This window comes from Callorhinus ursinus, unplaced genomic scaffold, assembly GCF_003265705.2.
Source record: "Callorhinus ursinus isolate GAN/ISIS: 27379988/994484 unplaced genomic scaffold, GSC_fseal_2.0 scaffold25, whole genome shotgun sequence".
NCBI classification, from domain to species: Eukaryota; Metazoa; Chordata; class Mammalia; order Carnivora; family Otariidae; genus Callorhinus; species Callorhinus ursinus.
The window spans coordinates 31,128,741-31,156,462 of record NW_027397087.1 but is presented as its reverse complement, the minus strand read 5'-3'; the positions used below and the strand labels follow the sequence as shown (position 1 = coordinate 31,156,462).

The 27,722-nt window shown below is 50.9% G+C and overlaps 1 protein-coding gene and 1 pseudogene across 2 annotated transcripts in view; one reads left to right on the top strand and one right to left on the bottom strand.

The window, feature by feature from the left end:
* The window catches only part of MEGF11 (multiple EGF like domains 11), a 342,902-nt gene that overhangs the window by 16,018 nt on the left and 299,162 nt on the right, over nucleotides 1-27,722 (top strand). The gene's annotated exons all lie outside the window — the stretch shown is intronic.
* LOC112833330 (ubiquinol-cytochrome c reductase complex assembly factor 6 pseudogene) lies at nucleotides 27,463-27,716 on the bottom strand (annotated as a pseudogene).

The window sequence follows — 27,722 nt, the reverse complement described above, 5'->3', positions numbered from 1 at the left end:
TGTGAGGGCCAGGTGCTGGAGTCTGGGCCTTGGACTGCAGGCAGTGGGGAGCCACCGGCTTCCTCGAGCAGGTGAGACACCTGTTCAGCTGGGACAGGGTATAGTAGTCGGCTCGGGCTGCCATAACAAAATACCATGGCCTGGCTGGCTGAAACAACAGAGATCCATTTTCTCTCAGTTCTGGAGGCAGGAAGTCCAAGATCAAGATTCTGGCCAGTTTGGTTTCTGGAGCCCTCTTCCTGGCTAGCAGATGGCTACTTTCTCGCTGTGTGCTCACGTGGTCTTTCCCGTGTATGTGCTCCCTCTCGGGGAGGGAGGGAGATGCAGAGAGAGGGAGAGGGAGAGAGCCGGGCTCACAAGCTCCTGCTCGAGTCTCTTATAAGGACGCTAATCTTATCGGATCAGCGCCTCACCCTATGACCTCTTGACCTTAGTTACTTTCTTAGCCCAAATACCCTCCAGAGTGGGGGTTAGGGCTTCAACATGTGGAACTGGGGGGAACACAAACCCTCAGTCCGTAACACAGGGGTTATTTGGAGAAGGTCTGTTTTCAGGTCTACTTGTCATTGCGCACAAAGAGTCAGACGTGAGCTGCTCCCAGAAGTCCTGGCTTTCCCAACTCAGAATAGGGAACGGAAAAGGCTCAGAGATCATGACGGAGTTTCATTCAGTGGTGGTGAGGCTGGGTCCGCCTATAACACCCATACATGTCCTAATCGGAGAGGAGAATGTTCTTTCTGGGTGAGGCATGGTGATTCAGAGCACCGACCGGGTCAGGGCCCGGAGTGCCTGGTGTTTGAACCCCAGCTCTGCCATTTAAAAGCTGGGTGACTGGGCGCCTGGGTGGCTCAGTTGGTTGGGCAGCTGCCTTCGGCTCGGGTCATGATCCTGGAGTCCCTGGATCGAGTCCTGCGTCGGGCTCCCTGCTCAGCGGGGAGTCTGCTTCTTCCTCTGACCACCACCCCCCCGCTCATGCTCTCTCTTTCTCTCGTTCTCTCTTTCTCAAATGAATGGATAAAATCTTTAAAAAATAAAAAATAAAAGCTGGGTGACCTTGGGCAGGTGACAGAATGTTTATTGAACACTTGATATGTGCCTGGTTCATTTTAGCTGGTGGGGATGTAGCAGTAAACCATACAAGACGGGCAGACTGAACTCTGTCCCTTGTGGAGCTTACATTCTAGTGGAGGGAGCCAGGCTAAAACCAAACTCAGTTAGTAGGCGACAGAGCATATTTGTAGGTGATAAGTGATGTGGAGAAAAGCAGGAAAGGTGTAGGGATGGGGTGGGTGGGGGGCAGTTTAAAATAGAGCAGTTAGGGAGGGTCTCAGTAAAGAGGTGACATTTAAGTGATAGCCCGAAGGAGGTCAGGGAGTGAGCGATGCTGGTTTCTAGGGGAGCTCTCTCTGTGCCTCAGTTTACTCACCTGTACAGTGGGCTATGGTAGCACCTAATGCACACAGCTGCTTTGAAGCCAAAGCGAGTTCGTCCATGCAGTGGGCTTTGACGTGGCACAGCGTAAGCTCTCTTTGCTGCCTGTTCTGATCATCCCTGCTGCTCAGGTAGGAGCCTGTCCCTGCTGCCTTGGGGAGGCACACCTGGGCACCAGACTACAGGGGTTCTGGTGGCCTTCATCTCTCCAGGGGTGGGAGCAGCTCTCCTCCAACTCTCCCTATCTTCTCATTAAAAGGGGACACACAGCCTGCAGTTTGAGAAGCAACACATGCATTTTCTTTCTACTCGAGCATCTAACTCCCAGAGGGAATTGCAGAAGCGCCGTTAGCAAAATCCAGGTTTGGGAAGTAGCTTTGAGGCTTTCTCTGGAGGATCTGCAGACCGAGCTGGGCAGGTGTTTCTGTCCTGGCACAGGGCTGGGCCGAGGGGGCGGGGGTCGCCCGCCTGGACAACCAGAGACCCACAGCAGGTGGGACCTGAGTCCTGCCCTGCTTCCCCCTCCCTTGCCGTGTGGCTGTGCGGCTCTCATCGGCAGGCACCGAGAGTCCCACCAGCAATTGGGACACCATTATTTACTATTGCAGAGATTTTTGTGGCTGTAATTTACCACCACCGTGAAGCCCTGGGACCTAAATCCCAATAGCCCTCAGTATAGATATTGCATCTAATCAACGCTCTATTACCATGCAAATACATCCTATAGGCTACTGATGTCTTTTCCTTTCAAACACTTAATACATAATTAATGATACGTCTAATGCCACAGAAGACACCTACCCAAGAAGCTTCCCGCTATAATTCATACCCACCCAGACAAAAAGATGGGTTCATTGGTTCACTTATCATTCAGGAGTGTGCCTCTCCCTGCCGTCCCGTCACCAGAGGCAGGAAGTGCTGGGCAGGCAGCCTGCCCTGCAGACAGCATTGAGCCATGCAGGGTGATGGCTGTGCATGGCAGGGTTTTGTGTGCTGGCTTCTTTAAGGATTGTCTCACTCGGTTCTTACAAACCACCCTGTGAGGGAGGGCCTCCTGTTATCCCACTATCCGGATGAGGAGACTGAGGCCAGCGAGGTGATGTAACCCAGAGCCACACTTGGGTCTCTCTGCACGCTGGTGCACTTGGCAGACGAGCTTGGAGTTCTAGCCTTGAACTGGGAGTGTGACGGAGGTAAATGGCTTAGCAGCTCCTCGCTCAGGAGCCCTCTGCCTTGCCTCAAACCTTCTTCATCTTTTGCCTGTGATGGCCTCCCTCTTCCCTTTTGGTCCCTCCCTGGTCCATCCTCCCCATGGCAGGCAGAGGGATCTTTCTAAAGTGCCAACTGACCACGGCTCTGTCCTGTCGGAAACCCTTTAATGGTTCCTCCTTGCCCTTGGGATAAAGCCAAAACGCACAAGCACAGCAGTCAAGGGCCCCCTGCCTCCCTGGATCTCCTCTCCACCCCCTCCCTCTCACGCGGAACACACAGTGCTCCAGTCCTCCACGCCTTGGCTCCTGCTGTTTCCTGATGCGGTGCCCTTCCCTGTGACTCTCGCGCATCCTTCACAATTCAGCCCAGACACTGCCTCCTCTGGGAAGCCTTCCCTGAATTCCCCTCCCTGCTTCGGGCTAAGTGACCTGTTTCTGCTTCCCTGACACTCTGCTTATGATAGTCCTCTAACTTTAAAACCACGGTGAGAGCCTCAGGAGAAGGGGCCTGGTCAGGCAAGGACCCAGTACCCACTGCCATCCCTAGCATATCGTCGGGCTAAAGATATGTTGTTCCACTGAACTAGGAGAGTTCTTGCCCTTGGTATGAGACCCTGAGGACTGCCTGTGGCTCTTTCCGACCTACAGGGAAGAGGTGGGATTTGGCGGCCAATTTTGGGATGAACTGTGAGGTGTGGGAGTCTCAGCAGGCAGCCTGGAGATCCATCCAGGGTTTTGTTAGGAGGATCCAGGCTCTGCTGGAGTTTGGAGACCATCAGTGTTCTGAGCTCCTGGAGGGGCTTGGGGAGTGTTGGGGTGAAGGGGTATTGAAGGGCCCTCAGAGGCTTGAGAATAAGGATGATCCCTGGCATTTGAGGCACCTGGCTGGGTAAAGTCGTTGAATACAAAGTGTCCATTTTCCCTCCTAGTCCTGTCTCTGGATTTGTTACATATTTTGGCACCTGAATTGTTTTAATCAGCTCCCTACTTTTTGCCCCCTCTTCTCACATGGCTAGCGAAAGGGATTTAAGGAGAGGAAAATCTTCAAAAAGTAGGGGACTCTGCAATGGGTTTTAATGGAGACAGTGGTACTTCCTGTCCTGCTGTGTGCCGAGTAGGGCTCGAGAGGCGTGTGAGGACAGAGAAGAGGCCCCTGTGTCTTGGCTGGCAGGGAGGGCAATGCAATGACATCACCCGACCCTGAGCTCTGAAGGTGGGAAGGGCAGAGAGGGCCTGGTTCGGGGCCAGGAACTGCTCTGGGGCGCCCCACTGGAGGCTCTGTGTCCTTCTGGGTAATTTCCACCTTTAATATCTCCGAGTTTTATGAACAGGGAGTAAATCAGGATCCGGCACCAACTGCTTCGTGTAAAGGATTAATAAACTGGAGATTTATGGGGCAGCGGCGGAGGAAGGCAGGAGGAGTGGAGAAGCAAACGAGATTTGGTTCCCAAGGGGCAGGGGCTGGCTCCAGGATCTTTCCCCCGTTACGAGGCGTCCGCTGAGCATCCCTGCTCGGGTCCTGGTTCTTTGGGCCTTGGAGTCATGGTTGGGTGGCCAGGCTTGGCCTGGGCCCTGGCTTGTGTTTTCGACCTGGGATCGGATCAGGCAGGCCTAAGGTCGAGGGGACAGAGCCATGCTGGGTTTGTCTCGGTTGACGGTCTGATATCTAACCTCTGTTCGTATATATATATTTAAATGTATATTTAAATGTATTTTTAATTTTTTTTCTGACGTCCAGTCTTCAGAGTAACATACAGATACAAGTTCTGGGCTTGGACTCAATCTAGTTTTGAGTCTAGAGCCGGAGAGATGGACGTTCACCTTGCCTTTGGCTCTGTCAGTTCGGCTGCGAGTAACAGAAAAGCATGACTTCAAGGGTTTAAACAAGAAGCAGCCGGGTCCTTTCTACCTCTCTGGCTGCTTCTCCTCAGCGTGTCGGCTCATTGTCATGCTTGTGCCTCATGGTGGTGAGTTGGCTGCTGTGGTTCCAGGCATCACATGCAGAAATGAGAATATCCAGTGGAAGAAGAAGGGGGTGTCCATCTCTTACTGGGCATCTCCTTTTAAGAGCAAGGAAACTTTCCCCAGGAGCCCTCCAGCAGGCTTTCCTCATGGGTCACACACTCCTTCCTAAACCAGTCACTGGCATGATGAAAGGGATTTCCAGAATTGGCTCGAGTAATGACAATTCACTCGGGTTCTGTTTCCCCGGGTCCTGTTGGAGAGGAGTGGGCCCCTCAACAAAAGTGGGGCACTCTGGGAATGAAGAAGAGGGTATGGCTACTGGGCAGGCACTTACTGCAGTGACTTTGGGTCATTGCTGTTAGCTCCTCATCTGTAAAGTGAGAACGGTAATAATGGTGCTTCTCTTCTAGGGTTGTGAGGATCGAATGTGATAATGCATGTGAAGTGCTTAGCAAGGGGACTGGCACATAATCTGTGCAAAGTTGGTGTTCGTATTAGTAATAGCTGAGTGTCTGCCCTGTTTGGGTGTCAGGACCGTGTAAAATGGAGGTGGTATTCTCTCTCCGGGGCTCATACCTGCCTCTGTTGACGCTGGAGGTGGTGTTACTATGGTGGGAACACTGTGGCATCCTCATTAGCAGCGTGAGCCTTCCAGTCAGGCTAGGGGCTTCAAGTTATCTGTAGTGCGACTTTTGTGAAGTTACTTAAACTTTCTGAGCCTTAGTTTCCTCATCTGTAAAATGGCGTAGTATTGCTCACCTCGTAAGGCTGTTGGGTGGTTAAGTAAATCAGGCAGGAAGTATGGCACCAGGCTGACACAGGGCCTGGCCAACAACTCCCTTAATAAAACTCCCTATCCTTCCCTGGAAACTGGAGGTGTAAGGATCAGAATCCACTCCCTCTGGTGACCAGGACTGGGGGTGGAGGGGGTGGGGTACAAAGGCAAATGGTTAGTCAGTGGCTCTGGGGAATTCCTGGGGTTGCTAGGGATGGTTTCTACAGCCTAGGGGCCTTGGTGTGTCGCAGCTGGCTGCCCCTGGGGCCATCCTTGCCTCTCAAGACCTGCCACCAGGGGGAGGTTCAGCTCTGCAGGCTTCTGACCAGGAACTGCTCACTGGGGGGCAGCTTAATGTAGTGGTTCTGAGCAGGGTCTCCAGATTCCCCCTGCCTGGGTTCAAAGCTCAGTATCACTCATCATTTAGGTGATGCGGGCCAAATCCTTTCCCTTCTGTGTGCCTCAGTTTGCCCATCTGCAAAATGGGATGTAAAACAGACCCTAGGTCTGTTGTGGAGATTGTGTGTGGGTAACTACCCAGCACAGGGCTTGGCGCACAGTAAGTGCTCACTGAGGATAATAAACAGATGCATTTCCAGCTTTCACAAAGCAAGCCACATTTTCTCTTACTTACTTTTCTATGGCTCAAAGCCTCACTAACGAGTGGGAGAGGTGGAGAGGAGGTTGGAATAACCCAGGCTTCAGTAGTGATTAAGCGTCCATATAGCCACCCAAAGGGCTCGTGAAGCTGCCAGAGAAGCTGGTGTGAGCACAGAAGGGTCCAGGGGTGGAGGATCGGCAAGGAAGGGAGAGAGAGAGAGCGCTTGAATCAGCAGCTCAATTCATGGCTCAGGAGAGGGTTGGAGCATCGTTCTGGTAGAGTGCTCAGGGGCTGCCCGTGCAGGAAAAGCAAGCCCTCTCCCTCCTCCAAAATCAAATTTCACGGGGCTCTGACATAATTCAGGAGCCCGGAGGCCCGGGTCCAGGGAGGGCCTCAAGTGTCTGTTGGCGTTGTTGCCAACTCCTCTTCTGACCTGGTCATTGTCCAGAGGCCTTAACACCCCCTATAATTGTCCCCAACTCCCTCAGCAGATTCTGTTTGATCTTCTGTCACCCAGCACCTCGCACACACCCAGCTGGGCTCATCTGCAGCACATCGTTTCACTTGGGTTTCGATCTCTGGAAAGTCCTGCTCTGGGGGCCAGTGAGGCACATTATAGGGCTTCTCTGTGCCTGTGGGTCTAATGCACCTTGATATTTCCCAGCTGTGTCCTAGGGAACAGTAGTTCTAGAGAACGCCCTAGAAAGGCTCTGACAAATCCTGCAGGAAATGGACTGGATAGCTTTGTTTAACCCTTTGTTAATCTTATTTAGCCATGGGATCTTGGTCTCAGTAGAACTCTTTTAACATTCCGAAGAAGTGGTGTTTGTTGGACCCACTCTGGGCAACAGTGACGTAGGGAAGAGAGCCCTCGACAGGGGGTGGGGATGCTGTTTGTCTAGTCTTAGAGGTGTGGGTCCACACAAACTGAGGGACTGAGCTTCAGTTCCTTTAGCTTAAATAGAACCCTAGTGATGGTAATGCCTCTTACTTTACTGACATACTAGAGTGTTTTTAAAAAACTCTTTATAACAGAACATTTCAAACAGATCCCCAAGTAGAGAGAGCCGCACAAGGCACCCCCACATCCACACCATTCTGCCTCACCAGTAGTTTGCACTTCACCTGTCTTGTGTCATCTCGGCCCCTCCACCCCCCTTTCTATAAGGAGGATTTTGAAGATGATAGAAAATTAAGTCTGTGAAAGTGCTTTGCAAACTTCAAAGTGCTCCGCAAATATAAGACATCTATCATTATTATTGTTAGGTTTATTATTTCTTCTTCCTAAAGTTCAAAGTGCTGTGTAAATGTAAGGCATCTGTCATCATTAGTATTATACTTAAAATTTCTTTTTTTTTTTTAAAGATTTTATTTATTTATTTGAGAGAGAGAATGAGAGACAGAGAGCATGAGAGGGGGGAGGGTCAGAGGGAGAAGCAGACTCCCCGCTGAGCAGGGAGCCCGATGTGGGACTCGATCCCGGGACTCCAGGATCATGACCTGAGCCGAAGGCAGTCGCTCAACCAACTGAGCCACCCAGGCGCCCTATACTTAAAATTTCTTAGTACTATCCAGTTACAGCACCGGTAATGCCCACTAGTGGGGATACTAATGGAACTCTGTTCGTAAGAAGCTAAACCAAGCCCTGAGGGGGTATTAAGGCTTAACCCCCAGCCCGCTGCCAGGGGGCTTGCAATATAGTGGGGGTGTTAAGATGGAAGACCCCCCCCCAAAAAAAAACCAGGCTCATGATATGTGGTAGCCTGCGTGGTGCCAGATGAGGGAACAGACAGTTCTGGAATAATTTGGGGAAGGAAAGAGGCAGGAAGCTGAGGAATGTCACACAGGAGGCTTTTGCTCATTGGTGAGATTTCCCTCTCCCCAGCAAGTTTGGGGGCCTGGCTGGTCCTAGAGGCAGCCGGAGGGACAAGGTGCCCTTTCTGGGACATAGCCACCTAAGCACCTACTGATTGGATGGCCCTGAAGGAGGACAGGCGCTGGGCCTTTGTGAGAACACCAATTTCCCTCTCTCCCAGGAGCTAAAGAGGCTGCCGTTACCTCCCCCACCAGGATGGGGGGTACGGACCACTGCCATGTTCAGAAAGAACTTTGTGCAGAGTCAGAACAAACAGAGCTTGGTAATCAACCAGTGACCCAACCAACCCTAAATAACCCCAAACTGTTAGAGGCCAGCTCATTGGCCAGTGGGTCCCCCACTTCTAACCACCTCAGTCTAGCCCCATCTCGGCCAGCTCCATGCCCCTGACCTGGGGCCATTGACCTCACCGTTGCCCGCCTCTCTCTGTGGTCTGGGCTCTGCCAATGGCCCTCTTCCTTCCCCAGGACTCAGAGATTCAGAGTGTGCCGCCTTGGCAGGGCCACCAAAGCTGTCATCCTCTGAATTGTCTATGTCGAAGATGGAATTTCAGTCCTAGAGCCTAACTGAAGGGGGTACAAACAGGTCACTGTTGTCTGTAGCTGCGTTTGGCTGACATTTTGCTCCTGAAACATGTGAAACGGGAGACGATCTCACATAAAAATGTGCATTTCCGATCTCCTTTGCATACTTAGAAGACTGGCAACTCCAGGCCTGCATTCCTGGAGGGAGCTGAGCAGCGCCTCCTGTTCTGCTGGGTCATGTGCTATCTGGGTTGCCATGGCCCCTGGGAATCTTGGACTCACTCACATTCCTGGCTGGGTCCTGGGGGGGCATTTGGGTTGGGGACCCCACCGCTGAGTGCTCTGCTGTGCCGAGAAGGCACAAGCCCAGAGGACCCCGATGCCGTTTCTGCCTGACTTTCTCGTTTCTGGTCATGCCCATTTTGTCATCGTTGTTCAACCGAGAGCATTCTCCTTCCGCGAAGTCTTGGGGTCCTGGCAGGAAGCGGGTGGCACAATCAAGCTGGGCAATTTGATGAGTTGCTTAATAAAGGGATCGTTTACAAAGGTGTGGGCAGAGTTTAGGGAAACCCACAAAGGATAGTGCAGCGCCCTGAGGCTGGCAAGCGTGGGGAGCAGTTCGCATCCCTGGGCCACGGGCTCTGGGGGAGCGGGTGCTGTATAGAGAGGGCTGCCTGACAGGAAGGCAGCTTTCCAGAAGGGATGCGACCAAGTCACAGTGACCCTGCTCCCTCTCCTCCTGCTCTGCATTTGCCTTTGGGCTGCCCCATTGGCCAAACCCAACTGGAAGCCAGAGATCGTGGGAACCTCTGGTGCGATCTATCCCAGGAGGGGCCCAGATAGAGGGGAGAAGTGTGGAAGAAAAATCTGCAGGAACAAATGGAAAATACCCTTACAGGCAATGTTACACTAGGTTGACAAATCCTGTTCCCTCAGCTGACTGCTGGGGGATGGTTCGGTCTGGGTGGGGCAGTCCCCGTTACGGTGAGGTGAGCTGTTATTTCTGGGGGCAGAGGGGCTTCTCCCCTGCAGGCCTGCCTGGCCTGGTTCCCCGACCTGTTGGGTCTGACTCCTCTCCAGCATGTGTCTGCGTGTAGCCACCAGGCTACCCCTTTCTCTGGAGCTCTATAGGCTTCCACAAGTAGCTCTAAAAGGAGACTTCGGATAGTCAGGGGAGCAGGTCTGTCTGTCTGTGAGGGCTCCCGTGGGGACAGCCTTGCAGTGAGCCTCAGGGCAGGGCAGCATCCCTTTATTGACTATTATTTGAACATCCTCTGTGCACAGAATCTTCTCGAGAGCCTTCTTGCTGTGATATGTTGTAAAAGACTCCTTCACCCCAGATTATTTTCCCCACTAGCCTGCCTTGGATTTTGAGATTTTATGAAGCTCCCCAGCCTCAGAGAATGTGATAGCTTGAAGGACCTTCCTGTCCCCTCATTTGGCAGTGAGTAAGCTGAGGCCCCGAGAGAGGAAGTGACTGGCCCAAGGTCACAGGGTGATTTGGGGCTGGAGCAGGAACAGGATGCCTGGGACTACTCCTGGGCTGGGTGTCTTGTGTCTCCACACCCCAACCACCCTGGCAGGTGTTTTGGGGGTACAGTCTGACAGGAAGGCAGGGGTAGTCCCAGAGCCTGGGTCCGGTGGTCTTAGGAAGAGGGGAGGATCTGGAGCATAAAAGGATTTGCTGTCAAACTGACCCAGGGTTAGCCCTTCCCTGAGGGGCCTCAGGCAGAATGGGGATGAAGAGATGGAAGAGCCATTTCAGGGCATGTCCCAACAGCAGGGCCCAGACCGCATCCATGGGATGAACTGGGGAGGGAGGACGCTGTCTGCCCCTTCTGCAGGGAGAAGCTCCAGTCATGGGGCCAGGCTGGGTGTAGCAGGTCCCGGGCGAGCGCAGGGGGCATGGAGGACTGGAAAGAATTCCTGGGAGGTGGAAGGCCTGAGTCCAGTTTTGCCACTTGGAGATGTGATCTGGGACATAAATCCTCTGAAGTGCCAGGTCTTTGTTTTCATTTGTACCAAATGAAGACAATAATACCTCGCAGGATTGCCGTAGGATTTATGGATATTTAATATCCAATATTAATAATGCCTAGGATAAAAGCTATCATTTATGGAGGCTTACTACGTGACAGGCACTGGGCTCAGCAATTTCCACGCATTATCTCATTTAATCCTCACAGTGACTCCGTGAGGAAACTGAGGCTCGAGATGCTTGGGTGGGTTAGTGGAGCAGCAGGGGTGTGATGAGGTAGCATAGGAAGACATTCTCTAGAAACTGCGAAATGCTGGCATATTTTCTGACGACCTAAGAAAATCTATCCCATCACTGTCAACGTTTACTCCCTGTGGGCTATGGACGTCCTTGGAACCTTCTTCCAGAATGGGGGTTTTCAGAGGTCTCTGTAGACCCATGTGTTTTCCACTCTTCACGCCACTTCCCTGGGAATCTTGCCCAGGTCATAATTTTCTGAAGGAAGAGAAGAGCCTGGCAAATGGGAAAACAATCTTCTGACTTAACCATTGGCCCCCTGCGACCTGTGCCGTCAGCGGAGCCTGGAGCCCTGCGGGCTGAGGTTCGTGTGAGAGTGGGCGTGAACACGTGTGTGTGCATGTGTGAGGGTGTGGACACGTGTGTGCGATTGTGTGCATGTGTGAGCGTGTGAGGGTGCGCACGTGTGTTTCTGGAAGTGTGAGGATGGGTGTCAGTTGGAACATGTGTGTGAGTGACTGTGTGGACGTGAGCATGTTTGCTTCTGCATGAATGTGTGTGTGGGTGTGTGCCCGTGTCTGTAGATGTATATAAGCTATTTAGGTGCATGTGCAAGGGGTGTGTCCACATGCGAGTGTGTCCGCAAATGTGTGCCTGTGTGTATGAGTGTTCTTGTGTGTGGGATAGCGTTTTGGATGACTGTGTGCATGAATATGTGTGTATGTGCGTGTTTGTGGTTGTGTAGGTACGTGAGCTGTTTGCCTGTGGATGAGTGTGTGTACACGAGGTGTGACCAGATGGGTCAAGCCCACTGGGTCTCTGCTTCCAAAGGGCAGTCATTGAGGAAGCATTTTTTTTTTTAAAGATTTTATTTATTTTGAGAGAGAATGAGAGAGATAGAGCATGAGAGAGGGGCGGGTCAGAGGGGGAAGCAGACTCCCTGCCGAGCAGGGAGCCTGATGCGGGACTTGATCACTGGGACTCCAGGACCATGACCTGAGCCGAAGGCAGTCGCTTAACCAACTGAGCCACCCAGGCTCCCAAGGAAGCATTTTAATTATCCAGACCTGGTGGAGGAGCCTGGTGGGGTGCAGGGTGATGTCACCCACTGAGCGCTGGTCTCCCACCTCCTCACTGGGGCTTATAAAAGCCATGTCGCCTACCGAACGGGTTCCTCAGCCACCACTTTCCTGGGGACAGAGCTGGTTTTTACTGCCTTTCTTAGGCAAAATGGAGCATGTATGTTGGACAAGTGCACTGCAGACGACTCTCTTTAAGGCAGGGCGGCTGGCCTCTCCCCTGTGATAGGAAATGGCTCCTACAGGCTGGGCCTTGGAGCTGCCCCCTGATGGGCCCTTGGTAGAGGTGCTGGGCTGCGACCAAGTGTGAATCCATGCCAGGCCACTCACTGCCACCGGGAGAGCAGATGGCAGGGCTGGGCCCTTCTGGCTGGCTGCTCCACTGTCCAGGGCCTCTCCCTGCTGCACACCTGCCTCCCTGTCTCTCGGTCCCGAGGACAGCCAGAGCACGCTGCCATGTTCTTGCTTGTGCCCATGTCCTCTAGCACTCAAATGAGCAAAGACCCAGTTCCATGGGGGAGCAGGGGGGTTGACATGTTTTGGCTGAAAGGAGAGAGGGCTGGGGAAGAATTCCACAATTCAAGGAGAAATGGGTGCTTGGAGCGGTTGACTGAGGTGAAGATGAACTTTGCTAAGACTTGCCCATCACTAAACCTATTCAGGGGATTCACTCCCGAGTCTTGGGAAGTGAATATTCAATCTAATCCTGTATAGAGTTTACACTATGACAGGTACTTTATATGTATTAATTCACCTAATCTACCCAACAGCCTGATGAGGTAGATAATGTTGGTATCCCTTCCTTTTACAGATGACAAAACCAAGGCTCAGAGAGGTAGAGTAACTTGTCCAAGATCACTCAGCTGGTAACAGGCAGAGCTGGGATTTGATGCTAAGTGGTCTTCTTCTAGAGACTGCTCTTAACTGCTATACTTTATATCTAAGTAGAAAGTTATCCTGTTGTTGATTGAATTTACTCCATGCTGACTGATTCAGGGAAGGAGGTCATGGTCAGTGTTTCTTGGGCCAAGCAGGGAGCTGACATCTTGAGAGAGTTTATAATAGTGGAATAAAGATGCTCCGTGCTAAACAAGCTTTAGCAGAGGGGTGTCCAGGAGCTCAGGCTACTGGGGCTCAGCCCTTTTTGTGCTGCCCCTCCCCCACATAGTAAGTGCCCAACAAGTGATCTTTAAAATGAAAACACTTTTGTTAACATCTTTATTGAAATATAATACACATACCATACAATTCATATTTAAGTGTACAATTCAGTGGTCTTTAGTATATTATTATAATTCAGTGGTATTTAGTATATTCACAGAGTTGTACCACCATCACCATAATTACCCCAGAAAGGAACCCAGTACCCATCCATAGTTACTGTTATTCTCCCTCTCCCAGCTCCTGGTGATCACTAATCTACTTTCTGTCTCTGTATGGATTTGCCTGTTCTGGACATTTCACATGGATGGATTCATATAACATGTGGTCTTTTGTGACTGGCTTCTTTTGCTTAGCACAACATTTTCAAGGTTCGTCCCTGTTGTAGCATGAACTAGTACTTTGTCCCTTTTTATTGCTGAGTTATATTCCACTATATAGATATGCCGCATTTTTTAATCTGTTCATCAGTTGGTGGATATTTGGGCTGTTGCTACTTTTGGGCTACTGTGGATAATGCTGCTATGAAGTTTTGCATGGATATGTGTCTTTTTATGTTGGGTATGTACACTGGGGTAGAAGGGCTGGGTATATGGTTACTTTGTGGTTAACATTTGAGGAACTGCCAGACTGTTTTCCAAAGTGGCTGCACCATTCTACATCCCTACCAGCGTTTCTTGGGCCAAGCAGGGAGCTGACACCTTGAGGGAGTTTGTAATGGTGGAATAGCCATGTATGAGGGCTCCGATGTCTCCACATCGTCATCATCGCTGTTCTTTTTTTCCTGTTCTTTTGGTAGTGGCCATCTTGATGGGTGTGAGGTGATATTACACTGTAGTTTTGATTTAGGTTTCCCTAATGATTTGTGATGTTGAGCCTCTTTTCATGTGCTTATTAGCCAGTTGTTTATCTCCTCTGGAGAAGTCTGTTCAGATCCCCTGCCCCTTTTAAAATTGGGCTCCAACAAGTTTGTTGAAGGAAAGAGTGAAGGAGCGAGGGAGGGAGGAAGCCAGCCAACCTACCACATGTCAGGCACTGGGGGTGCCAAGGTGAATAGGACCAGTCCCTGCCCTCAGAGAGCTCATGACGCAGAGCTGGAGACAAACACAACCGAGGAATCAGACAGCTAAGTGCTTGAACAGCAGTAGGCATAAGATGCTGGGTCAAGCAAGGAGGGCTCCCTTGAGGAGGAGCCATTGGAGCTGGATCTTTAAGGGAGCTGGGGAAGTGCGGGGCTGAGGAAAGGCCATGCTGGTGGAAGAACTTGTTCTGGGATGAGGAGGCGCTAGGATAGCTGGGGACCTGCCAGGAAGTAAAGGGCAAGGCAGGGTGGCTCTGGCATCGGAGGCTGGTTTTGGAGCCAAGGAGAAAGAACCGGGAGAGGTGCCTGCGTGGCTGAGGGGTCTGGAGTGGCAGCAACTCGACATGGGTTTAAATTTGCCATCGAAACCCTGCTTCTCGTCAAGCCCTCCTAACAGAATTGCTGAAGCTGCTGCTGTGGTACCGAGTGGGTCCTTTTATGTTTCAGTAATTATCCTGTCACCCACCAAAAATAATTTCATCCCAGGAAGAAGGAAGGTTTGGTGGTATTGAAAGCTGCTGCCGTCTAAGTGTGAGCGGCCTATTTGGGATTCATAAATCCACTTTTTAACAAGCACAATTAGGAATACTTATTGCAGGCCAGCTTGAGGAAATCAGGAAAGTGCTGTTAGCTGGAGCATCTTTTATGTGGCTTTATTTAATGGGGTGGAAGACTTAGTTTGATCCTGGCATCTCAATTAGTCACGAGGGGAGGAAGTCTCAACTTAAAAGTGGAATTTTACCCTAAAGTTTAATTCTGAGTAGTTTATTAGGCAATGCTATGATGGGAAGAGAGGTATTCTAGATTGTTCTTTGGGGGGAAAATGCCAAATCCCCATAAGTGTGGGAAAAGATGAGAGAGATCCCTCCAAATCAGACTCATAGTATGGACAAACACTCCAGTAGGGGGGGTTCTATCCCTCCCCCCTTTTTTGCTTTATATTCACTCAGCTATGCCAACTGCTGTGGGGAGGGTGGCGGTCGGACCGGGAAGGTTGAACTCAGGCTCAGGATGGTTGTGATAATCACGTGACATCCGGAGGTAGCGGGGGTGGGGGGGAGTAGGGGTTGATGCAGCAGTGGTCGATGGAAGGAGAGACCTTTGTGGGCTGGAATAATCTGGAGAGCTTTCCAGGGAGAAGCAGGGTTGAATTGGGGCTGGGAGGATGGGCAGGATATAGGAATGTAGAAGGGAAGAGAGAGTGCTGGAAGTCCTGGGGACCCCTGACCCAGGCAGTCTTCCCCCCAGGAGGAAGGCAGGCACGACTGTCAGCAGGGATGGAGCTCAGTTCGGCTGTGCTGGGACCCATGCAGAGATAGCCTGATAGGAACTGGGAGGCCTGGAGGCTAGTCCTGCCCCTGCCTCCGTCTCCCTGTGGGGCTTGAGGCAAGTGCCTCCCCTCTGTGGGTCCTGGTGTCCTCTTGAATGCTCTCTGAGGTTCCTTCCAGCCTTGGCATTGTGGGATATGGACAAGACTCTGGCTCTCTATTGAGTTGGGGAGCCATGGGAGGGACCAAGAGGGTGAGTTTGAGAAGGGATGTTGGTGTTATTGCCTAACGTAGGCAAAGGATGCTCTAGTAAATTCCCAGGGTGGAAACATGACACAGTATGAAAAGGTTGAGCCTTTTGGGGATGCAGAGTAAAGAAGAACATCTGAAGGTCCTCAATAGTGTGGGGCCAGAGCACGCATGGGTCTGGTCTGGTCAATTCAGGAAACCCCCATGGAGAGAAAGGATTTCCAATTGCTTCTTGTTAAAATGAACGGATGGATGGGTGAGAACATGATGGGCTTTGTGCCTGGTGTAAAGGAAGGATCTCTGGATTAGAGTCAGGAAGGCTAGGGTCTGATCCCCATTCTGCCCTCATTGGCCGTGTGTCATTGGGTATGTTACTTACCTTTCTGAATTGAGGAGAAGGAGGTTTTTTTCATCTGAAAAATGGAGATTTAATACCACTTATGTCATAATCTTGTTGTAATAATCAAATGAAAGAAAATAAAGTGCTTGGCACACAGTAGGTTGGTCCCCTTCTCTCCTTCCTATTCCTCAGCCACCTCCTCAGCTGGAAAGTTGGGATGCTTACCTGCTCTGCCTCCAGTGGGGGTCTTGGTGTGCTAAAGAGGTATAATACATGTATGAAAATATTTTGTAAACTGTACTTTGCCACCATAAAGGTTGTTTTTGTAAGGCCATTTGGAATAGCACCTGGGGTAATGAGGAAGGGAAAGGCAGGGAGGGCTAGTAAATGGGGTCTCAGAGCAGGAGAGAGGAGAGAGTTTTTGCTGTGCCCTATTAATGCTGAGGGCTGAATGGTGGGGGAGCTTTGCCGACCTGGATGGGGCTCCCAGAGAGGGTGTTTGTTTCCCAGGAGGGCTCAGCTTCAGGGGCGGCCCAGCCCTGATGCGGGCCCAGGTAGGGAGATCTGGAAGAGCTATACTCTAGAGGAACCTGGGTTCCCAGGAGAACCCCGTTTGACCTTGAAGGGTGGAGTCAAATGCAATGGCAGGTGGAGAAAATAAATGGGAGAAGGCGCACTGGTTGGGATGAGGTGGGGGCTAAGATTTACCGCACCCCATCCACGTTCTAGTTATGGCCTCGGTTGCTTTTACACACATCATCTCAGGTGGGATATGAGTGTGGTGTATCATTACTCCGGCGTGAGAGCTTGCATGCGAGGAGCCTGAGGCTCAGAGAAGGGAAGTAACTTGCTCACATAGTATAAATGCGAAAACCAGGAATTGATGGTGGCACCAAACTATTAACCCAACTACAGATCTGGTTGGCATTTCACCAGGGTTTACATGAATTCACTTGGTGCGGGCATCACCGTGAATTTTGTCCTGCGTTCGGATTCATGGAACCACCACCGCAGTCAGGCTACAGAGCTGTTTGATCGCCCCCCAGAAACTCCCTCATGCTACCCCTGTACAGTCCAGCCTCCCTTCCCGACTCCCTGAGTGACCGCCGATCTGGTCGCCACCACTCTAATTTTGTCATTTTGAGAATGTCATATCAATGGAATCACAGAGTATGTAACCTTTTGAGGTTGGCTTTTTTCATTCCGCATAATTCTCCCAAGATTCATCCAGGCTGTTGCATGTATCAATTTGTTCCTTTTTATTATTGCCCAGTAGTCTCCTCTGGTGTATTAGTATCCTAGGGTTGCTGTAACAAAGTACCAGAAGCCGGTGGTTTAAAACAACAGAAATTTATTCTCTTGCAGTTCTGGAGGCCAGCAGCCTGAAATCAAGGTGGCAGCAGGGCCATGCTCCCCTGAAACGCTCTAGGGAAGAATCTTGCCTTGCTTCTTCCTAGATTCTGCTGGCTGCCAGCAACCCTTGGTGCTCCTGGCTTGCCGGCCCCGTTGCTCTCACCTCTGCCTCTGTGGCCATGTGGCCTTCTCATGAGGACACCAGTCATTGGATTTAGGGCTCACCTTAAAAAAAAAAAGATTTTATTTTTCTGAGAGAGAGACAGCACGAGCGGTGGGGGCGGGGGAAGGGGGAAAGGGGCAGAGGGAGAAGCAGACTCCCTGCTGAGCAGGGAGCCCGATGCTGGGCTCGATCCCAGGACGCTGGGATCACCAAATGCAGATGCTTAGCCGACTGAGCCACCCAGGCGCCCCTAGGGGTCACCTCATCTTAACTAATTATATCTGCAAAGACCCGGTTTCCAAATAAGGTCATATTCTGAGGTTCTGGGTGGATGTGAATTTTGGGGACACTAAGCAACCTTAGTATACGTGGTATGGGTGTAGTGTGGGTGTATAATCATTTGCCCCTTGAGGATATTTCGGCTGTTTCCAGGTTTGAGTTGTTACAAATAAAGCTGCTATAAACGTTCTTGTGTAGGTTTTTGTGTGAACGTAAGTTTTTATTTCTCTGGGATAAGTGCCCGAGAGTGTAATTGCTGGGTCATATGGTAATTGCATGTTCAGTTTAAAAAAAAAAAAAACAACCTACCAAACTGTTTTCCAGAGTAGCTGTATCATTTTAAATTCCTACGGCAATGCACGAGTGACCCAGTATCTCTACATCCTTGCCAGAATTTGGTGTAATTTTTTATTTTAGCCATTCTGAATGACATTGCATTGTGGCTTTAATTTTCATTCCCCTAATGCCTGATGATGTTGAACATCTTTTCACGTGCTTATTTGCCATCTGTAAATCCTCTTTGGTGAAGTATTTCAAGTTCAAGCATTTACCTGTTTTTAACTTTTTTTTTTTTTTTTTTTTTTTTGCCTGTGGATATCACATCGTTCTGAAACTGTATGTTGAACAGGCTATCCTTTCTCTCCCAGTGCTTGCAAGCTTCACTGTGGTGGAATAAACAGACATTTGTGCTGCTGAGGAAGCTGCAATCCAGAGAGAATGAAGGACTGGTTTGAAGTTAGGCTGCACGTTCTCAACAGAGTGGGAGATGACATCCAGGTTTCCATGGTCTAGGGACATCCCCATTTTAAAGATGTGAAAACTGAGGCTAGTTAGTGGCAGAACAGGCCCTGGCTTCCCACCAGGGGCCATCTTTTATAAAGCAGGCCGACAAGCAAGCCAACAGGATAAAGAACAAGAAGTTCAATGCTTTAGAAATAGAACTTGTGTTCCCTGTCCTACACCCCACCCCCTATTGAGCCTCATCCAGCAGGGAGGAGCGACTGGCTGTCAGCAGGGATCTGAGAAGTTGGTCCTAAATGGGAAAGGCAGGCTCAGGTACAGATTCCAGGGATTCCCTCCTCCTTGGCTTCAAGACCCCCGACCTGGCGGGCTGGCGGCATCTGGGAATGGTTGCTGTGGCCCTAAGAGCAGGCTTTTAGCTTAATTGAACCAAGTGTCTTAAAATGGCAACTCATCAGTCAGCTTTCATTTTGTTCCTTTCGTTTAATTGTACTTTCCTCTAGGGATTAACCAAATCAGTGTAAATGCTGGGTGATTCTGGGTTTTTATTTTTTTTCCTCCATTTAAAAATTTGGGGGACTCATGGACGGGTGTTTGTCAACTGTAACAACCCAGCTGAGAACGATGAAAGCATCTTTCCTTAGTTGAGCGAGGCTCTTGATAAATCTCGTAAAATGGCAGCACTTATGTCCCATTCTGAGAAGGATGCTGGCAAGACATGCCAAGAAACGCTGAGAGCCCTTGGAGCATGTTTTTGGCGTAAGGGCCCACAAAATGACAGAGTGAAAGCAGGGGCCAGTAGGGACCGGGAAATGATCTTTCTCAATTACTCATTGAGGGCCTTGCCTTTCTGGAGGGTTCCTGGGGGAGCGTGGTATCAAGAGGCCCGAGTTCTAGGGGCAGCTCTGCCAGGACTCGCCTCGTGCACGGAGGCAAATCTCTTCCCCTGTCTGGCTCCTTTTGGCCCTGTCATGAAGGACTAGGCTAGACAAGGGATCTCGTGTCACCTCGACATCTGTGGCACCTGCCACATCAGGGCTTGTCTCCCTCTTGCTCTGGTATCAACACGTGGGGGGAGTGAGGGCAGCGAAGTGGGGCAGAGGGAAGAGCCGGGCGGCGATGCAGTCTCACCGAAGGCCTCCCCTCTGTGGGGGGCTCTGCAGCAGCGGTGGCCCGCAGAGTGGTCCCACCAAGAGGCAAGGGGCCAAGCCTGGATAGCCACCCTCCCTGCGGCCAACTCACCAGTCAGTGGATGCAGCTGCCCCTGGGTTTGGGGTGTGACTTTGACCCAGGTGGCTTTCTCTGGCTTGAGGGTAATTCCCAGAGAGTGTCTTGGGAATGAATGTCTCAGTCCTGAAGAGGGGCTCTGGGTGGCCCACCATCGCCTTCAACACATCCCCCACTCTGGTCTCCTTCTCCAGGTACCCTGGCCTGAGATCCATCAGTCTTTGCAGTGGAAAACCAACTTCAATTTCTGCACTCCTGACTGTCAGCCAGCTCTGGCCGGGACCAGGGTCTGAGCAGAATAGAGTTCTAGGTCCCTGTCCACTGCTTCCTCTCCATAGCTCACCTGGGACCTGTGCTGTGCTAGGGGAGAATGAGGTTGGGGTGAGTTTGCTCAGCAAGGCCTGAGAAGGTAGGCAGCATTTTGTCTGGTCTTGCATAAATGTTGCCGAACACCAGCTAGGTGCCAGGCCCTGGGCACCGTGTTAGGTATGGCAGGTGCAAAGGGTCTGAGTGTGACCTGACTTTACTGTGCCCCAGGGTCTCCTTCTTGGGGTGATGGGGTGTCTCTTAGGACCAAAGCCATCCTCCTGGTTTCGGATCCCTCCTACACCGGACAGTGTGTGATTTTTAAGGGGAATCTGGAGTCCTTCCCCAAAGACCCCACCAGGCCAATGCCTGCCACTGAGCTATCACTCTCATCTTAGCATCATTGGAAATTCCAATTTACGGACCATGGTTTTGGAGAGACTCTATGACAGGAGCCATCAATCCCTGCATTTCAAATTTATTTTATTTTATTTTTCCAGCCTGGTGCCTGTTCTGCTATGAACTCTATCTGTCTAATCAGCTTGCCAGCAGTTGAAGGAGAGTGGGTGTCCCCTTGATCTGGGGGGTTTATGTGCATAATTCCCTTTAATTCATCTCAGACAGAGCTTCAAGAGCCAGGTTTGAGAGTGATTTTCAAAGTCTTTCACTGGAGTTCAAAGATACATCTCTCCAGCCGGACCAGTAAATTATAGGAGCAATTTGCCATGAATTTCCAATGTGGAGCGATTCCTAGGACTTCTCAGGGGCGCTAGCCCTCCGCCCCTCATTCCCTCCCCACCCCGAGCAGAGGCCAGGGACTGTGTGTCTGGAAGGCACCTCTTCCCCATGCTGCCTGGACCCCCCTGCACCCCAGTCCACTGGCCTCTGCTGGCCCCTGGCCCCATAGACTCTCCTGCTCCCCATTTCCATCTTATTCTGAACCTGTGCTGATGTCTCATTTGTTGGGGAGGACTCCAGGTCAATTGTGCACTCCAGTGCTGACAAAACCTTTATCCTGAATGTATGTCTTCACACTTTATTTGCCCGTATGATAAATGCAATTTCCACATCACGACTATCAGTCATTTTCTGATGTGATCTGTGCAGCTCTGCCTGAATTGAATCAGCTCCTGTATTATTGTGACAGTTTATTTGGTGAAAAAATGAAATAAGATGTGTAAATTAAAGTGGAGGTGTGCTCTGTTGTAATGTGGAGGTTTCAGGGGCTCAGGTGCCCCTGTCGACTTGTTTCCAGCCTCCCCTGCCCCCCACCTTGGGCTCCCAGCTCTACTACCCTCTCAGCGCAGGAGAGAGACTAAGGCAAGGGCACAAAGTGATGGGGGTGGGGGAGCTCACGATACTGGGATATGTCAAGAGACAAGCGGAGAAAAAGTCTGGATGCACTGAGACTGGAACTCAGGCTTAGCATTCTAGTCTTCATGCAAAGGGCTAGAGGTGGGTTGGGGGGAAGAGAGAGAGAGAAGAGAGAGAGGGAGAGAGAGAGAGAAAGGAGAGAGAGGGGCATTATGGCTACACATCGGAGATTAACGGCACATGGGACATCAGGACCCTTTCCCTGGATTCCCTGTGCATCCACCTCCCCCGCTACTCCTCAGCCCTTAACAGGCAGGATCCTTGCTGACTCAGGGTAGAAATCCTTTTCTTTTTCCTTCTCTTTCCCTCCCTTGCCCTTCCCATCGTCCTTCAGTGCACACTTACGATGCTCCAGCTCTGAGCTGGGCCTTGGGCACCGGGCTGTGTGGGAGGAAAGGGCAACTTCTGTATGTGCCGTATATGTAGGAAGGATGCCCATGGTATCGTGAGCTCCTCTGAGGAGATGTCAGGCTTGGGGGTGACGTGGCAAGGAAGCCGACACAACGATGCAGTGAGGAGGAGGGTGTGTGGAAGCCTGTAGGAGAGAGGAGGTCACTCTGCCCGACGAGTCCTTGGCAGCAATGGGTTCTACCTGGGCAGCTTTCCATACAAGGAATCTCAATGAACCAACCCTCCTGAGTTCTGTCCCTCATCCTTGTGCTGTGTCATTTCCAGCTGCTGTTGCCTAGGCCTCAGCCAACCCAGGAAAGCGAGGGTCCCCTCCCTGCCTGCACAGGACCCCCCAGAATACATAACCAGAATGTTTGCCCCCTGCAGTGTGGAGGCCAGGACTGGGAGGGGTCAGGCCACCCTGGTCTGGGGGAGAACCTGGCCTGAAGCAAGGACAGAGACAAGGTTTTGCTCCAGAAGTAGCCAACTCAGGTTTAGTCTCTACCCCCTAGATAGATCTGACTGCTTCTGAGTCTCAGGAAGGGGGTGTGGGTGGGGGGCAGGGTCCATTTTCTCCATCTTGGACAGTGATGAGGATCGCTTCCCCAGTTGGGGAGCTACCCTGGGGCTTCTGAATTCCTTGGGACACTGGTAGTGTTCCCCTGGGTGGGGGAGCTGGTCTGCTGAGCCACTGGCCGACTGGAGACAGAACTTACTGAACTGAGCTCTCTAAAATGGCATCGTCCAAAATTGTCGCTATTAGCCACATGAGGTTCTTTAAATTAATTAAAAACAAATACAATTAAAAATTCAGTTCCTGGATGGAAAAAGATACACCATGCAAACATCGATCAGCAGATAGCATGAGTGGCTATATTAATATCAGACAAGGCCACTTCAGAGCAAAGAAAATTACCAGTGATTCAGAGGGACCTTACATAATGGTTCATGAAGACATAGCAGTCCTAAATAGTAGGCACCAAACAGCATACTGCAAAATACATGGAGCAAGCATTTTGTTCTTTGATCACTATGGCTACATTTCAAATGCTCAAAAGCCACAAGTGGCTAGTGGCCACTACATTGGATACATTTTGTCACTGCAGAAAGTTCTATTGGGCAGCGTTGCTCTACATTGTTAACCCTATGTCTGTTTTGTTCACTGCTCTAACCCCACCATCCAGAAGAGTCAGTCCCCAGTGTGTAGCAGGTTCTTAACATTTTGAAGACTTGAGGAGCTCTGCCCTGGGCTGCCACCATCTTGCTGTGTGACCTTGGAGATGTTGCTTCACCTCTCTGGGTCTCTTCATCCTTCAGTCAAAGGATTGGTGTCAACTCTGAGATCCCTTTCAGCTCCCTTAGTAAGCTATGGCCAGAAGTATCTAGTTGGCTTATTTCATTTATTTTATTCACAAGGAGGGGTCAAAGAGGGCAGGAGAGGATAAAGGGGCAAGTTTGATTTTTAATTTCCGGCCTGAGTTAGCTGCAGCTCACCAGCAGCCCCCCAGTGTAGGGATTTGCAAGGTCCTGTGACTTGTCCTTCCTGCCCTTCCTTGTGCTACAGTTGCTTGATACCACCAAACAGCTTTCAGCTCCGCCTTCAACCCCAGGCAGGTCTGCAAAGCTGGGAAGCCAGCAAGGGCATAGGAGGGCTCACCCCACTCCCAGAGCTCGGCCCCCCCTCCCGCTGTCCAGAGCCTGCCGCTCTTTCTCTCTTTGGATACCTGCATTCCGCGGTCTGAGGTAGCCTGCCCGGCCTCAGTGGAGCCCTGCCCGCTGGTGCTCCCCGCGTGGGCTGAGGGAGTCTCTGGCGGGGGGGAGTCCCTATGCTGGCTGTTGCCTTGGTACATCTGCCAGCAAGCCTCTGGGGGCCGGCTCCGCCGTGGGGGTGCCACTGCGTGTGCAGGGGCAGATCAGGCTGCAAGCTGGCAGTGGGGGGTGGGGGGAAGTGCAACCCTGTGTTGTTGGGGGGCAGTGTGCCAAGAGGAGGAAAAGCAATGTAATTACCTTCAGTCCTGGGCTCTAGCCCTGCCTGGCTCTAGGGTTCTGCAGCTGAGTGTTCGGCCACGTTAGGAGGAGAAGCCCTCCTTTGTCCTCTCCCTCTCCTGGGGACCTAGGGCAAGGTCAAGGGCAGGGAGGGAGGGCACCCTGGCTTCCCCTTTGCAGTCAGTCCCCCTGGGACACAACAAGCCGGTGCCGATGGGAACAGGAGAATCCGAGGACAGCTGTGAGGTGATGGGTGGGTGCTGAGTCCAGCAGGTGGTTCTGGGCCTTGGTGTGCAAGGGACCATGTGTGCTAAGTGTCTCCGGGCCTCCGATTGCCTCTCTGTACCCCACAGCCATCTCTGCCCTCCCTGCCATGGACGAGCTCACGTTTGCATGCGCCCCTGCTTTCTGCTTCCTGGTTGGGTTTGGCCAATGGGAGGCACGGGAATTGGAGGGCGGGAGGAGAGAGGCTGGGGGATTTCTTCTCTACTCCTTCCCTGTGTGGGGCTCTGGGAATTGGAGGGCGGGAGGAGAGAGGCTGGGGGATTTCTTCTCTACTCCTTCCCTGTGTGGGGCTCTGGCAGGGGCTGCACGCCCCACAGCTATGGTGCCCCTCCTCCTCAGCTTCGGCTCTCATTGGGCTTCTGCCACCCTGACTCTTCACTGTGCCTGCTCAGGACCCGGGGTGGTAATATCTTCCTACCATCGCAAATCCTGGAGTGTTTTAACATTCTTTGTGGATTCCCTTAGTCCTGCTCATGCCTCTGCAAATAGTCCTTTTTCAGTAAACTCTGCTCAGTCCAACGCCTTTGAGTGGGACTCTGATGGTCTCTTTGAGTCTATATATATCTTAGGATGTCTGATTTTGTTTCATTAGGTCTGTGCCGTGGGTCTGTATTAGTGATTTGGATCCTTAGGGCAACAAATCAGTGTATTTTTCTGACTTCTCTGGCAAGAGGAGTTAGGTAGGGTAGGGAACATATCCTGGCATTTTGGATATAGCCAGAGGAAGGCAAGAAGCTGCTTCTAAGAGGCTCCCTCATGTACCGTGTCAGTCAGGAGAGTGCCTTAGCCAGCATCATAGCCAAAATATTTGACAATTAGTACATCATAGAACCCACCAACCAGAACAGGGCATTGAGCACTGTAAACAGTCTCCTGTCAGAGTCTAGTACAGATGCTGACCTTAACACAGCTGTTGAATCTGGATCAGTATAACCTGCTGATGGCCAGTCCTGGAACGCATCTCAGCTTTGCTTTCTCTCCTGTAACACGGGACTGGGTTGTACATTTGGCAAGATGCTGCTTATATTGGTCTGGTTATAAAGGTCCCAGGGAGGGTCATACGTGAGGAGATACCCAGGAACAAAGGAGGGGACAGGAAGTTATCCCATCATTCCCCCCCAGCCACCCTGAGATCTAGCATCCCCAGGATTTGGACATGCAGCGAGAAGGCTCAAGGTTGCCTAGTGCCCAGTACCTCAAAGGATGACAGCCAGAGCGACCTTTCTTTTCTCTGTTTTGCTAACATTTGTCATTCCCCCAAAGAGGGTATCTTCATCCTGGTCTCTAGAAAACAGAATCTGAGGCCAAAATGTGTTGCTGCTTTATGGAGGAGTGCCGTCCTGGGGAAGCAGGAGTGAGGGAAAGTAGAAGTGGGCCCGGGGAAGCAAGGAGAGTGGATACGGGCAGTGCATTGTGGAGTGAGCACTGCGTATGGGTGCTGAGCTCAGTGAGCTCCCTCTTGTCTTCAGAGAGGCCGAGTGCACCCCTGCATCCATCCAGGGCGAGGAAGTAGAAGAGGTTAAGCCCAGCTTCTGTCTCCCCACGGGTATCACCTTCTGACGCTTCTGGGTTGCGCATGTGTGGGTGCTGAGTGGTTCCTGGGGTATCTCACACCTTAGTGGCAACAGGGAAGCCCCAGGGCCAAGGGGGACTCATGGCAAGGGCATGAGGCCAGGTGCAGGGGGCTGTGCCTGGGTGAGGTCAACAGAAGCTGGGCAGAGCCCACACAGAGCCGGCAGTGGCTAGGTAGGACACGTGGCCAAGGGCTGTGATGACAGGTGAGGCCAGGAGGGTCTGAGAGCGTGATGAGAGGTGGCTGATACAAAAGTGGTCTGACCAGGCTGGTGGAGCACACTGTGCTCCAACGTCGTCTTCGACTACCACTCCTTTCTCACCAACTGTGACTTCTCCCTTTCCCTTGTCCTGCGGGTTCAAGTCCAGTTCTGCCTGGAGCTAATGGCCCTGGAGATGCTTGTTGTCGGGAATTATCTGGAAGGCAGAGATGTTGCCATATTTGCCTTTCATTAGAATGTGCTTCCTGCTCATGAGGTGAGAACCCCAGGCAGGAATCTATCTGGGTGGCTTTGGGAGAGTGTGATCTTTTCTTCTGGGCTTCAGTTTCTCCATATATGAAGCCAGATGATCTTGAAAGTCCCTCCCTTCTTTTAAATTCTGTCTCTACAGAATGCACTTGATTCCCCTTGAGTGCAGTGGATCGTCCCACTACCTTCTTACCTGGTGTTCCCCATATAGCCACTGTTCCACGTCACAACAGAGTTGGACTGGGGTGTTTGGGACGTGGATGGCCTCTTCAGGGACCAAATTTTGGTCCTCTGGTTCTAGGATTCTCCAAGTGGATTTGAGAAGGCATCATTCCCAGGCAGGGCTGGGACCAGAGTAAGGTAAGTGAGACCCCTAAGGTCCACACTTAAGGAGGTGCTCGCCCTCAGGTGACAACCCTGTACTTGCACGGCACTGAGACTGAGTGCCTTCTTAATTTCTTTTTTGAATTAAATTCCTATTTTGAGATACTTGTAGACGTGCATACAATTGTAAGAAATAATATCTTTTAGGGGCGCCTGGGTGGCTCAGTCGTTAAGCATCTGCCTTCGGCTCAGGTCATGATCCCAGGGTCCTGGGTTCGAGCCCCGCGTCGGGCTCTCTGCTCGGTGGGAAGCCTGCTTCTCCCTCTCCCACTCCCCCTGCTTGTGCTCCCTCTCTTGCTGTCTCTCTCTCTGTCAAATAAATAAATAAAATCTTAAAAAAAAAGAAATAATATCTTTTAGTCAGTTACTTCCAATGGTAACATCTTGCAAAATTATGGTACAATATCATAGCTAGGATATTGACACTGGTACAGTCAAGACACAGAACGTTTGCGTCACCACAAGGGTGTTGCTCTTTTATAGCCACACCCACTTCCTTTCCACCCCCAGGCAACGACTAATCTGTTCTCCATTTCTATCATTTTGTCATTTCACAGAATCCTACAATATGCAGCATTTTGTGATTTTTTTTCTTTCACTTAGCATAAGTCTCTGGAGATTCATCCAGGTTGTTGAATTTCATAGTTTGTTCCTTTTTATTGCTTAGTAATATTCCACGGAATAGATGTACCACAGTTTGTTTAACTCTTCACCCGCTGAAGGACATCTGGGTTGTTTCCAGTTTTGGGCTATTATGAATAAAGCTGCTTTAAATATTCTTGGGTAGATTTTGTGTGAACATGTCTTCATTTCTCCGCATGGTTAGTTTTTAAGGAAACTGCCAAACTGTTTTCCGGAGTGGCTCTACCCTTTTATTTTATCACAAGTTATATATTAGTCATAGTTTCTCTACATCCCTGCCAGAATTTGGTGTTGTCACTATTTTTAATTTTAGCCACTCTAGTGGGGCATGTTTTTTAAACCACTTTGCCAATCTCAATCTCCCTGCCACCTTTTTTTTCCCCCAGTCTCTTTTTAAATTGGTGTATTTAGGCCATTTACATTTAATATAATTATTGATTTCTTTTTTTTTTTAACTTTAAAAATATATATTTAATACTTATAATATTATTCACGGAGTTCTTGGCAGAGTTAAGTATTTTGAGGTTTCTATTGTTGAGAAATTTGAGGTTCATGTTGTCTCTCTTTCAGTCCCAAAAGCTCCGTTTTGAGTTCTCCAGGCTTTGGTGGAATTTCAGGTATTGTCAGGTCCGGCCGGTAGTACCTGTGCACCGCTTCGGCCCCGGTGCACATGGTCAGGAGGCTGGCAGCGAACATTTTCAGATACGTGGCCCAGGACACGCCCGCGGGCATGGTTGGGGGTCGCAGAATGCACCGGCTGTTGGCCGCGGGTCA